Below are 13,439 nucleotides of genomic sequence, written 5' to 3' on the forward strand. Positions count from 1 at the left end.
CACACCCCCCTCGGCGCGCACACACACACACGCGCACACATAGATTATGGACTGACAGAGGATAAGCTGGAAAGACTGTTCAGTTGTGTTTGTTCCTAGATACTGTTGTTGGGATTATAAAAATACCCCCACTTATTAGTTGAAAGGTAAAGCTTCCAACAACTGTTGCAGCCAAGGAAAAAAGCGTTCTTTTTGGGTTTACAGTGAGATTTGACTGAGAACAGAGCAATTGCTCCTAAGTGGTCAAGGGAGGGGGTGTGGAAACTGAACTTCTCTCTCTTGCTGTCTAAATTATTTACAGCTCCAAGCTGTTCAGTTACCCAGGAACCAATCACACAGTCATTGACAGCTATCACTGGTCCATAGACAAGTAAATTTCTCCTTGCCAGGAAAAGCTGCATGAGTACACACCCTTAGGTACAACTTATTTGCAACTCAACTTCAATTACTGCTTGTTCAAGCAGTTGTTTGCACAATTTTTCGCAGATTACTTGCTTTCTAAACTGTGGTCGCTCCTTCAAACTTTTTTTTTAAAACAACAGCTCTTTCTTATTTCCGTCCCCAATTTTTGAAAACATAAGATAAAAAGCCACATTTTTGACAAAACAATTGAAAATTAAATTGGAAGGAAAAAATGATCAGCAGCAATCAAATGTGCCAATTTCTTATTATTTATTGAAGTATCACTATTAACCTTTAATAATAATCTTCAGTATGTTCAAGTTCATTTTATTGATACACGAATAGAGGGTAATGGGGCATACTCCGCAGTTCAGCAGAACCTGTGGGGAAAGAATCAGTGACAATGTTATTATAGAATCCCTACACTGTGGAAACAGGCCCTTCAGCCCAACAAGATTACGCTGACCCACGGAGCATCCCACCCAGACCCATCCACCTATTCTCCATATCCTTGAACACTACGGGCAACTTAGCATGGCCAATCCACCCAACCTGCACATCTTTGGACTGTGGGAGCATACTGGAGCACCCTGAGGAAACCCATGCAGACGCGGGGAGAATGTGCAAACTCCACACAGTCACCTGAGGGTGGAATTGAACCCAGGTCCCTGGCGCTGTGAGCATCAGTGCTAACCACTGAGCCACTGTGCTGCCCTAAAATGTGGAATGTCAGGAGTGGGATTTGAACCCTCGCCCCTTGAAAGGGACCAGAATTCACCAGGCTTCTGCAAGGCAAGGATTAACACTCCTTGAGTCTGGCGCCTTAGACCACTTGACCATCCTGACAAGCTCGCTCACCCTACGTAATCAAACATTTTTTTTTCAGAACCAGCACTGTTGTTCAAAACTAGTTATCAGAGTCAGTAAAAAGCCAGTTACATCTGATTGGAAAAGGGTCGATTTATATCGGGTTCCTAGTGGGACAGGACAGTGCCAAATAGTGTTGTCATCTCATAAACTGATTTCATTGGTTTGAGGCGAAGGGTGTGCACCCACTGTGAAGCCTATGGTGCAACAATGAGTGACTGATGAAGTTTAATGATTTCCTTTTTAAGCTGCATAGTGGTTAAATCCTGAATTCAGTCACTTTGAGTGATGATGATGGCACACATTGATTTTCACTGACAAAAGCCCCTACAAAATTTGGACCAGTGATTCTGTTCAATAACCTTTGAAGAAAGGTCATTGGTCTAAAATGTTAATTTTGTTTCTCTCCATAGATGTTGATTGACTTGCTGAGTGTTTTCAAAGTTATTTATGTTTCAGATTTCCAGCATCTGTAGTATTCTAATTTTATTCTTGTATCAATGTGGATGATCTGTTTTTGTTGTAATTTGTAATTTGAACACTGCTTAATATGATGTAAAAAGTTAATATGATACTTGATGGATTTTTATTTTGGAAACACTGATTGAATGTTTAGTTTCTGGCTAACGTGCCAAGCATCAGAATCCTACAGGCTATTCAAAGTTGTTTTTTGAGTTGTGTCTCAGTTGACACCTGTGGATTGAGTTGAAAAGGAGTGGCAGGTCACTGTTGTAGAGATTACTACTCTACCGACTATTCCTGAAACCTGTTCCCCTCATAAATAAATTCATGTCATTGACAGCTGACACACTCTTAATAAAGCAAAAGTTTCTGATGAGCATTAAATGGGTTGCTGTGCTGAAATTAAATCAGCATTCCCAGCTTGCTGGAATAACATGTTAACACTCAAAGTGCTAAAGACCACTAAAGACACCATTAATCACTTGCTGTGATGACATTATTTACACTTGAAGTTACAACCAAGTAGAAAGTCCTTGTCAGAGGCACCAATAATTATTGTCGTAGAGAAATTAAGGAATGTAAATGCACAAACTGTAATTATACCAACAGAAAATCAGATATACTCAACAAATAAAGCATTACTCAACTGAAACAAAGCATGATCCCATTGCAAAATATCCTGAACTCCGTCATACAAGCCAATATTAACATTAAATGAATTCACTACAGCAAATAACTTGCTAAACTTCCTGCAATCATTTTTTTATACAAAATGATAATGATTTTAGAGTATTGCCTGCTTGGCAACTCTTTGGATAACACTCCTCTCTCACACCTTGCAAATAAGCAGTAAATTGTGTACTACATATTGGCTTGAATTTTTTATCTGGGGTAATGATGACCCTGAGCATTTGCTATCATAACTCCTCTGCAAACACTCATATTTAAATATACAAATCGAGAAGTTGTTGTCAGTGATTCTTCTTTTCTCCACAAGGTACACTGGTGAATCCCTCATTATCGGAAATATTAGAAATGAGTTGAATTAATCTGAACATCCACTTTTACATGATTAGTCTCACTGTAAAAACTTGCAGGTAGGTCGAATCTTGGTTGGATGAGGTGTAACAATTTTGTAAACTTAATGCCGTATTGGTGTAATTGTTGGTGAAAGACATCTTTGGCATTAGAAAATTAACCTAATATTTGTGGAATATCAAATTTATCCTTTTAAAATAAATGTCGCAAGTCATAATGACCATGTATTCACATGAACATCTTTTGTTCATCCCTTTCCGTTGTCAGAGGGACTATACCACATGGGCAAAGTGAACTGAGCTTAATGTTCAAGAGGTACAGGAAAGAAATTCAGGGTCTAAAGAAGACATTAAATTGTCTCATTGAATGCTGATTAAGACTTTCCAAGTCTGTGAAGGACATTGAATTTAATTGCCTTCCCTTTACAATTATGCAGTAGCCTGATGACTGTTAGACGTGAGTTTTTGCACTGAAATAACTCATGTCAGATTGATTTTCTTTTTTGTCTTAGCACAGTGCATTTAGTTGTAAATTACAGGTTCAAGGGAAATGTGTTATAATTATCCAAACTAAATACTTAGAAGTAACTAATACAGTTTTCTATCTATGCTTAAGAATTTGGCTTATAACAGGATACTATGTCTTGACTCAAGGGAGGTTTGATTTTAGCAATATTGCTAAACTACAAATTGAAGTAACATTCCCTAGCTACAGATAGCATGACCTCCTGACTAAATTCAGTCTAAATTTATATTTGTTAAAGTTACCTTTGGTGAGATGAAATTTCTCATGGGAAAAATGATTACTGTTCATCACACACCAAAACATGTCGTTATTCCAATCCAGCAGATATCAGAGATTTCTGCAAACTTCCAATCTGCCTGACTCTAGTCACTTTGTTTTTGAGTTCTTCCTTATTGCTTAGGAATCTAGTTCAAGCATCCAAGTGTGGCAAATGTCAAAAGTCTTTTTGAATTGTACACTTTTCTTCTAATTTCAAAATGTCAATACAGAGAAATAAAAATAAAAACAATCATCAATCTTGCTGCACATTACATTCAGCAAAGCTAATCAACTTAATTGCCCAAGTATTTAATTTTTGGCTGGGTGATGATGAAAGCTGGTGTTAATTCTGAGCACTGAAGAGGGAGAAGACCAGCTGGAAACAGACAAAAAGAAGATGTAGGCATGATGAATGAAAACTGGAGGAGAAAGAACAATAATGTAGAAATTGTGGGAGAAATAACAAGTTTCTCAGTCTCAGAATATTCATGAGTCTGTGAGCCCCTGAACTGCAATCCAGTTGTGCTAGTATAAAGATGTTTTGAACAAATTCCAGGCTTTACTTGAAATACAATCAGAGAGAGAAGTTTGTATTGTGAGATTGCAAAAGGTTATATAACTGAATAGAGCACTGTTTGGGGAAAAGAAGAAGCTAAAACATAAAGCTAATTCAAAATACGGAATCTTGGCTGAAAAAATATCAGTTAAAGGCAAAAACGAATAACAGTTCATTTAGCCTAGTTGGCAAATATAATTAATAATTTCCTCATTAACTGCATATTCTGAAAATTCTCACCAATACAATTCTGACACACAAGCATCTGCCCATTGCTTGTTTGCGGAAATGTGTTTTCAACACCCATGTCATTTGTAATGAATAAGGTATGTAAAAATTGTGAAGAATGCAAAATGTTTTATTCATTTCTGACACCAGGAAAGAACTGGCATAAATACACTATTCAATGGTTGAGGTTGACATGTACGACTATCTGACTGCACTACCTATTAGTCTTTGATTGCTTTCTACAAAGAAAAGTTGAAATCAGGCCAGGAAATAATCTATTCACCGAGATCCTTTTATTGGAAACATGTAAATTTTGACAAGCTGCCTTCACTTGGAAACATATATTTCAGATGTGCTTCCATTATGATCTTGGGTGGGTGGAGGAGTTAGCGATGAGTGAGTTAGTCGTCTTGAATAAAAACATGTTTGAGATAATGGATGCAATTCTTGTTCTTTCTCATATGTTTTTAGTATATTGAATTTTTAATTGAGTAGTCACTTGTAACTTGTGCACATGCAAATTAGAAGCAGGAGTAGGCCATTAAGCTACTTGAGCCTTCTCCTACGTTCAAAAAGGTCGTGGATGATCTGATTATGGCACGAACTCCACAGAATTTGTACCCCTGAATTTTAGTTTCTTCTTTTGAAATACTGGGCTGAATTAAATGCCTGCCCAAATGCTGGCTTGGAGGCAAGGTGACTATGAAATAAATCAGAGTGCATGAGGTGGAGAACCTTTTGCATTCCCAACTCCACCGCCCTAGCCCCAGTTAAGATTGGGTGGGGGAGTTGGGAAAGGAGGGAGGACGGAGGAGGGTTGAACAAGCGCATTGAATGCTTGTAGACAGTGTCGAGAGAGAGAGACCCAATGTTGAGGATTGTAAGTTATGTAGGTGGAAGATGAAATGTTGCTCCTTCACTGGAGCACTGCAGCAGGCCTGAGACAGAAATGTTAACATGAGTTGAAGTAGCAGACAACAGGAAGTTTGGGGTCATTTTTACAGACTGAGCATGGATGTTCTGCAATGAGGCCTCCTGTGTTTGTTCCTGTATCCTTCCAAGCGCCCACACCACACCAACCCCAACACACACACTGCTGTTATCAGCATAAAGACCACCAGTGTCCAGCTGCTTTCAGTTCCGACAAAACAGTTTTTCTCTCTGCAGATACTGTCAAGCTCACAGGGTTTCTCCAGCACCTGCTATTCTTTGTTTTAATTTTGTTTTGACATGTTTTAAAACTGATTTTTCACATCCTAATTGCCACTATAGGTTTTTCTTTGATACTATCCAGTTTATAGTGATTTATTAGAAGTGTTACAGCTTGGTAAAGGGGTTTTGAGGAGCAGTAGGGTCTAGTGGGACGGTATGACAAGTCATGGAGCATGTGTGGAGGAGCATTGCTTGGTATAGGGAACATGAAGGGTCATGAACAATGTGGGTGGTGAGCTATAGCCTGGCATAATGGGCAAGAGGACAATCTGGTTATCTTGCCTTTCAGAAGGTTCCCTTATTCAGGTTTATAACACCTCTGAAATGCAATTAGCCACTTTTTGAAACTGGTCTGACTGCCAGAAAATTGTGGGAGAGTAAGTCCTCCCTATCTCAGCAATGGATCCTATCATGTCATGAGTGCCCTCACGTTTTAAAAGGCCCAGGTAAAAGTTGGAAAATCTGGGAATATGGCTTAGAATGATGACCTGTGCAATTTTTAAAGGGCTTCCAAACAAAATCAGAAAATGCTGAAGATTCCCAACAGGTCTGGCTGCATTTGTAGACAGAGATCCAGACTTAATGTTAAAGGCCCAATACATTTTTTGGAATGGAAGGCAACTAGGAAATAATATTTTTTATGCAATTGACAAAGGGGAAGGAGGAGACAGTGAAGCAGATGGTGAAAATTCCCAGAGCAAAAGACATCAAGAGTGCTAATGATTTGCAATTTGGCATGAAGTGGTATGATTGGTGGGTTTAAGTAGAAGAAAATAGATCACCTGTGCTGAGACCAAAACCAGCAACACATGTAAGAGGGATGTAATCAAAAGGGTAGGACAGTGTTCTAAAGTTGTTGAATTGTGTGTTCTTTATTCATTCATGGGATGAGTGTGTTGCTTGCGAGGCAACATTTATTGCCAATTAAGAGTCAACCACATTGCTGTGGGTCTGGAGTCACATTTAGTCCAGACCAGGTAAGGATGGCAGTTTCCACCCTAAAGGACATTAGTGAACCAGATGGGTTGCTCCCCCCCAACAATTGACACATGGTCGTCATTAGATTCTTAATTTCAGGTATTTATTGAATTCAAATTCCACCATCTGCTGTGGCAGGATTTGAACCCAGGTCCCCAGAGCGTTATCTGGGTCTCTGGGTTTACAGTCCAGTGACAATACCACCACGCCATTGCCTCCCCCGTCGAGTCCTGAAGGCTATAAAAAGCCATTGTGGAAAATAAAGTGCTGTTCCTCCAGCTGGTATTGAGCTTATCTGGAAAATTGTTGGCATGGGAGTGATGGATCATTGAAAATAACCAAAATGTCCTTATTTCAGATTGTGCAGTTGTTGCACAAAGCACTTACCCAGTCTATGTTTAGTCTTACCGATGGACACCAATTTACTGCCTCACAAATTGATTATCTGGCACCTCCTCCCTGTATCTTGTTTTAGTCTGATCTGTTTTAAGATCTGACGTCGTTTCTGCTTTTCAAACCTACTGTTAATATTCATTTTATATCTCAATCTCTCCCTTCCCACTGCTGGCACTCCTATTTTTTCTTTTGCTCTGGGCATCCTCAACATCTGTTCTACTCACTCCTCCTTCCCTTTGTCAACAGCATAAAAAAAGCATTATTTTCCAGCTCCTTCACTTTCAAAGAAGCATCATGAGACTCAAACCATTATTTCCTCTTCTCTCTGTGTAGGTCCTGCCAGACCTACCGAGTTTCTCTAGCGTTTTCTCGTTTTATTTCAGATCTTCAGAATCTGAAATATTTTGCTTTTATTAAAGGGCTCCAAGACACCCCAACTTGGTAAGAATATTGGCCAATATTTTTGTCCAAGTTGAAGTTGAATGCCTTGGAACTGTGCTACTGCAGAGCATGTTTTTCTATAGGTGGTTTATTATTCTAAGAAAAACAACAAACAATTTAATACCTTGAAACTTTTGCATAAAAAAGTGAAGTAACTTTACAAAGACTTGCATATAGATATTCCAGCTCGTACACAGTCACAGCTCTGTCTCAGTCCATGCTATGAATAACTTCAGACTTCTGACATATCTCACAGCATTCGGTATTCAATTCAACTCTGCAATTTCTTTTCACTCATTACGACAAAATGCTTGGAACAAAATAAAATTATTGTACGTTGAAATGTGACAGTAGGATCACTGGTGCCATTTTAAATAACTTGCAGAGCTTTGGGTTAAATTATTCTAAATGTGTGACCTGATTTTTAATAGTAAAGTACGATATTGTTTAAATATATTCTAAATTATGCCAATATTTTTGGACATATCGCTGTTGATCCTTTATTTTTCAGTAAATATGTTTTGAGTGCATAAGATATTGGCTGAGGTGATTTGACTTGACTGAATAAAAATGAGAAGACTTTGTAAAAATGAATTCACATAGAATTGAAGCTGATGCACATTGGAATAATGACTTATTCTATTTGTCATTTCAATTGCCTCACACTATTGGGTTCAGAAAGTCTCTCGACCATATTTTCACCCAACAGTGTCATCAGAATCCACTGTTCATGCAGAAAATCTTCAAATAATAATAACAAAATTGGATTGGGGATCCCACACATAAGATCAACCTTGGTCATTGTTCATAGTCACTGTTTAGGTTTGGTAGTGAGTACTAAGGATGACTTAACAGAAAAATTTTCAGAACCAGGGAACAAGGGAGGCATTCATTCTGAAGTAACATTGGCATTCTCTGCATTAATGTTTTTAAAACTGAATTATCAATATTTTTCAAAATATAAATTGCATGCACTTTCAGAAAATGTCTTATAAGGTAGCATATGGTAATGCTATAACTAATACTAATATAGTTACTATTTATATTAAAAGATGGAGTTAGTTTTTTTAAAAATGCAGAAGAATAGCAAGCTTGCTGCAAAACAGAATATTGATTTGGGGTTAAAGGTAGTTACTCAGTCTGATGAAAGTAACGATCCCTGTTCCTCAGGGATCAATGGTGCAACCCACATCTCTACCATTTTCACAGAAGATTTGGTCTCTGGACTCGGAAGTAAAATATCAGAATTCCCGAATGTCACCAAATTGGGGACGCAGTTTACCTGAAAAAGACTGATATATTTCAGGCGACGTGAATAACTGGGCAAATAAATGACAAGTACATCTCAATATAGATAAGTGTGGGACGCTACATTTTGGTAGGAGGAATAGGAAAGCAACTACTCCTTGGAAAATGGGAGTTTATGTTGAGTAACAGCACAGTAGGATCTGAGATGCAGGTTCACAATGTATTGACAATAACAAAACAGATGAACTAGCCAAGAAAAATCGCATGACAAATCCTTAGAGTTCTTTTTGAAGGGAATAGAATTCAAAAATCAGAGAAGTTAAGTTTGTACAAGAGTCTTTGTTAGAACACACAATACTGAGCACAGTTCTGATGTCTACAAGTCCAAAAATGACATTGAAGTATTAAAGAATATCAAAAAATAAATAGGCAGAGGAAAGAACCTTTCCACCTGTAGTGTCTGAAGCTGGAGGTCATAAATGTAAGTTAGCTGATAAATCCAATGAAATCTTCAGGAGCAATTTCTTTAGTCAAATTAATGAGATTGTGGAGCTGACCACTCCCAGAAGCTGTATTTTCCTCAGGGAATTGGGAATTAAGTGTCATTAGGTTATTGACATCATGATCCTGCCTCCAATAGCAAAGCTGGCAGGTGGGATTTTAAGTTTCTTGGAAAGCACGACGCTGGAGGTCATGAGAGTTTAAATTATTAACTGTTAATTGGACTAGGTTTTCTATAATGTGAAATGCAGAATAGTATTTTTCTACTGGCTAAATCATTCTAATAGCTTTCCACATTGGCAGTTCAGTTCTTTCACTTGACAGGTTGCCATTTGTCAGTAACAACCAGGCAAACATTTTTCTAAATCGTTCATTACCTTCTCTAATCACAGCCCTGGCATCACTCATTTTATTATACACAGCTATAGCTCAAGTTACAACATTTCATGGTGAGCTATAAAGGAGACAACAACATTGTTACTCACGGTTGAAACTCTTTCCACCTTCAATCCATGCTTCATGTGTCCACTCTGCTGCTGTGATTCATGAAGACTTCCACAAAGCCTCACTAAAAAGTGCAGATGTTCTGAAATGCCCATTTCCAGAATGATGCCAGCAATATCTAAACACTGTGTAGGGCCTTTTCTGGCCACTTTCCTGTTCTGTTGAAATAACTGGAAACAGAAATGGAGGTGAAATTCCTTCTGTCTTGCTCAGAGGGAAGATTTTCATTGTTCCCTCTGACAGAAACTGGTTTCGGCTAATAACTTTAACCTGGACAAGTGAGATGGATACCCAGAAGAGTCCATCTTTGAGGATAACTCTAACCATTCCATCCTTTGCTGATTTTAGTTTTTATTTAACATTCTTTTTAATGCTCCTTTGTTTCTTTTTTCATTCAATGCAGCATTTTACAAAATGAAATTTATTTGGAAGAGAATAGCAATATTGCACAAAAGTCTGAATTTGTTTTTATTGTACATTTTCCTAACAATAATTTTTCACTATTTGCTGTTGACATTGAACACATTTCATTTTCTCCAAGCTAGCATTTACAATAAAAAAAAGATGACTGCATAATTTTCTAGTGTTATTGATATTTCAGACATAAACAATGAAAATGTTGAATTTTACACCTAATCAACACTTGAACTGCTTTATAATGGGCTTTGCTTTAACTTGATGAATCTTTGCCGAAAATATTGCAACCAGGTTGTTCCCTAGCCTCCAGAGGTAAATCCAAAAGGACACAGAATATATTTAAAGCCTTTAATCTTTCAATACTAAGTCATGACCTTTGCTTCTAAACATGACATTGCTTACACCACAACAATTCAGAAGTCATTAGGTTACATACAACACTGATTCATCATTGGCTTTACTTATTACGGTGATGAGAACTTACAAAAAATATAATCCCAACTGGGATTTTGAATTGAGCAGGTTGAAATGTTAATCTTTTACCATATGTTCTAAAATTTCTCAAATCTTAAAATAATGCATAAACACCCTAGAGCGTCATAAATGTAAAATAGAAGTGTTAAAGAAATAGAGAACTTGCAATCTGTCACATTCTTGGTTCATTTGAACTATTTCACAATAAAAGAAAAGACTTTCTGAAGTACACTTACTGTTGGCATATAGTACAAAGGTTTCCTCAAATGAGTTGAATTATTACTTAAATGTATTATTTAAGAGTGCAATGCTGGGCAGAATTTTGGTGAAACTCTTCACTCCTTTTCAATAATACCATGGGATCTTTAACCTCCACATGGACAAGTAGTGTTTAATCATCAGTAGTCCTCAGCCATCATAGGTTGATAGCAGACTCTTAAATCCAGGTATCTGAAGAGTTGGTTTAAATGTAATTCTTCCTGGAGGGTTGCAGCAAGCAAAGTACATAGAAAAAGACCCCCCTTATTGTACTACTTTGAGCAGATTCTCTTATAGAAGAAGCTTTCCTTTGTAGTATGATAACACCACCTTTCATTGTTTGATTTGGAGTGCATCTGCAAAAGAAAACATCATTTGCTTGCATAGAATATGAAATACAATGTTCCTATAAAAGCTTTTGTGCAACAAAAGTCCTGAAACATGATTATAATGAGTTATCTTGGTAGTTTACAATAGATCACTGCACTCTGTAGTGTTATGTATTTTACATTATACAAATAAACCAACTGTAAATATACTGGAATAGCTCTATTGAAGTTCAGGAGTATCAATATAGGAAAACCCATGTAACTGGGGAAAAATATTCTTGTTGAAGGCCAGTAACAAAGGGATGAAATGCAATTGACTAAAGTGCCCGAAAATCTGATTTTATCATTTTTGGCCAAATATGATTTTCTAGTGAAATTGGTATGATTTCTTCAAAAAGAAGATGCACCTAATCTTTAAAAGAAGTTACAAGAATTTCCAAGTGCCTGGGATGTGGTTTAGCTGAAGTTTTGTCGGAAGTGCTCACTTTGGTTGTAGGTCAAACACCGTGAGCTGCAATGCACAATTTGAACATGGTTTGCAGATTAGAATGAAAATCTTTACTTAGATACTATTGGTCAGTCCCAGAACTCCTCACAGAAATATACAGTACAGAAGAAGCCCTTGCTCAGTGTCACAAACGTCTTCACTGTGTTTTAACCTCTTCCATAGTTTTCCAGTTTTGCAACATGTTCATCAATTTTTCTTTTCTTTTTAGATTATTTTTCTGCATAGCAACATTTAAGACCATTTTATTTCTCTTTGTACATGTAAAATTTTATAGTCAAGTGACTGCTAATTTGCAGGAAAGTCTACCGTAGTTGTGGTGCTTCCAAGAAAACAGGAAGTGCTAATAACAGTAGCTACAATGAAACCTTCCATGTAATTGCACTGGAGGGGGGTGCAAAGAAGATTCACGACGATGTTGCTTCGGATGGAGCATTTCAGCTATGAAAAGAGACTGGATAAGTTCGAGTTGTTTTCCTTGGAACACAGAAGGTTGCTGGGAGAGCTGGTAGAGGGGTAAAAAGATTGAGTCAAAAGAGAGGCCACACTTTTAAAGTGAAAGACAGGGCGTTCAGAAGGGATTTGAGGTAAAGATTTCACACAGAAGGTAGTGGGGAGTCTGGAATGCACGACTTGTGAGGTTAGTTGAGGCGGATAACTTTGATGTTTAAAAGTACTTGGATGAGCACTTGACGTACCATAATATTCAAGACTGTTCATCTCGTGTGGGAAAGTGGGACTAGAGTAGGTAATAGTATATTTTTAGCGGTACAGACTTGATAGACTGAAGGAGCTCTTCTATGCTGTATAATTTCATAAGGAGCTCTGGGACCAACCAATGGCATCAAGTAAAGGTTTTCATTCTAATGAGCAATCCATTTTCAAATTGTTTATTGTAATTGGCATCAAACCGTCATAAATGTCATAGTTGAAGTAGTATAAAGTAAATCGAGGCAAATTGCTCTATCTGCTTTTATGGCAGCAACTATATCTGTGGGTTTTGGAACACATACTTGGCAGTGACCAGAGCTGAGGATCTCCGGTCTTTTGCTTCAAAGTCACTTTCAACCAAACTGTAATGTAATGGTGGCATTGAAGATGGAAAGCAAGTTGACCCTCATCCTCAGGTTACTTCTTCCAACTGAGCAGAGAGATGGGGATTTAGATTTAGATTTCATTGTCACATGGATTCAAGTACAGGGGTACAGTGAAACCTGTACAAAGTCACCATTCTGCAGTTGCCATCTTAGTGTACAAAAGACAAGATTAAAAATAGAAGCGGAAATAAAAGAAAAGAAAACAATGAGATCACCCCCCCCCCCACCGCCCCCGCTTCCGCCATGAATCCTCATGAAAACCAAAGCCACAAAGTCCCCGTCAGTCTGTGAACACTCGGGTGCCCAAAGTCCCTACATGGTGCCATAACCGGAAAACCACTGCCTTTGCCATCAGGTACCCTGATCCCACACACACATCAAACAAGTATCAAAAGAGAGTGGTTCACTAAATAATGAAACAGTTCAATGGCACCACCTTGCTACGTACCCCAAAATAGAAGTCTTGTTCGTGATCAGTCTTTAGCTGGTCCCATGGATTAAATGAGTGACTGTTTCATTGTACAGGCAGTTGCAGGTTGTGAACAGGTTCCACTGCTGAGCCCATTCACAAGTTGAAACACAATGCAGGACAGTATACTGCTGCTGTTCAGAAGAACAGGAAATGTCCGTATATTGAACTGCACACTGTATGAGATTGCGCTCTTAGTTGGCCATTCATAAATCGTATAATTGGAAGACAAGCTGACCAATGATGGCAGTTTGGACTTTAACATGTATATTGC

The 13,439-nt window shown here is 37.9% G+C and overlaps 1 protein-coding gene and 1 non-coding gene across 2 annotated transcripts in view; one reads left to right on the forward strand and one right to left on the reverse strand.

Annotated features, from left to right (window-relative positions):
- Positions 1 to 13,439, forward strand: part of il1rapl1b (interleukin 1 receptor accessory protein-like 1b) — a 1,317,350-nt gene that overhangs the window by 210,783 nt on the left and 1,093,128 nt on the right. The gene's annotated exons all lie outside the window — the stretch shown is intronic.
- On the reverse strand, positions 1,130 to 1,248 carry trnal-caa. Its single transcript has 2 exons — positions 1,211 to 1,248; positions 1,130 to 1,175 (listed from the first exon to the last, which is right to left on the reverse strand). It is a non-coding gene; the product is annotated as a tRNA-Leu (tRNA).

The sequence above is a fragment of the Rhincodon typus genome, chromosome 11, assembly GCF_021869965.1.
Source record: "Rhincodon typus isolate 14 chromosome 11, sRhiTyp1.1, whole genome shotgun sequence".
NCBI classification, from domain to species: Eukaryota; Metazoa; Chordata; class Chondrichthyes; order Orectolobiformes; family Rhincodontidae; genus Rhincodon; species Rhincodon typus.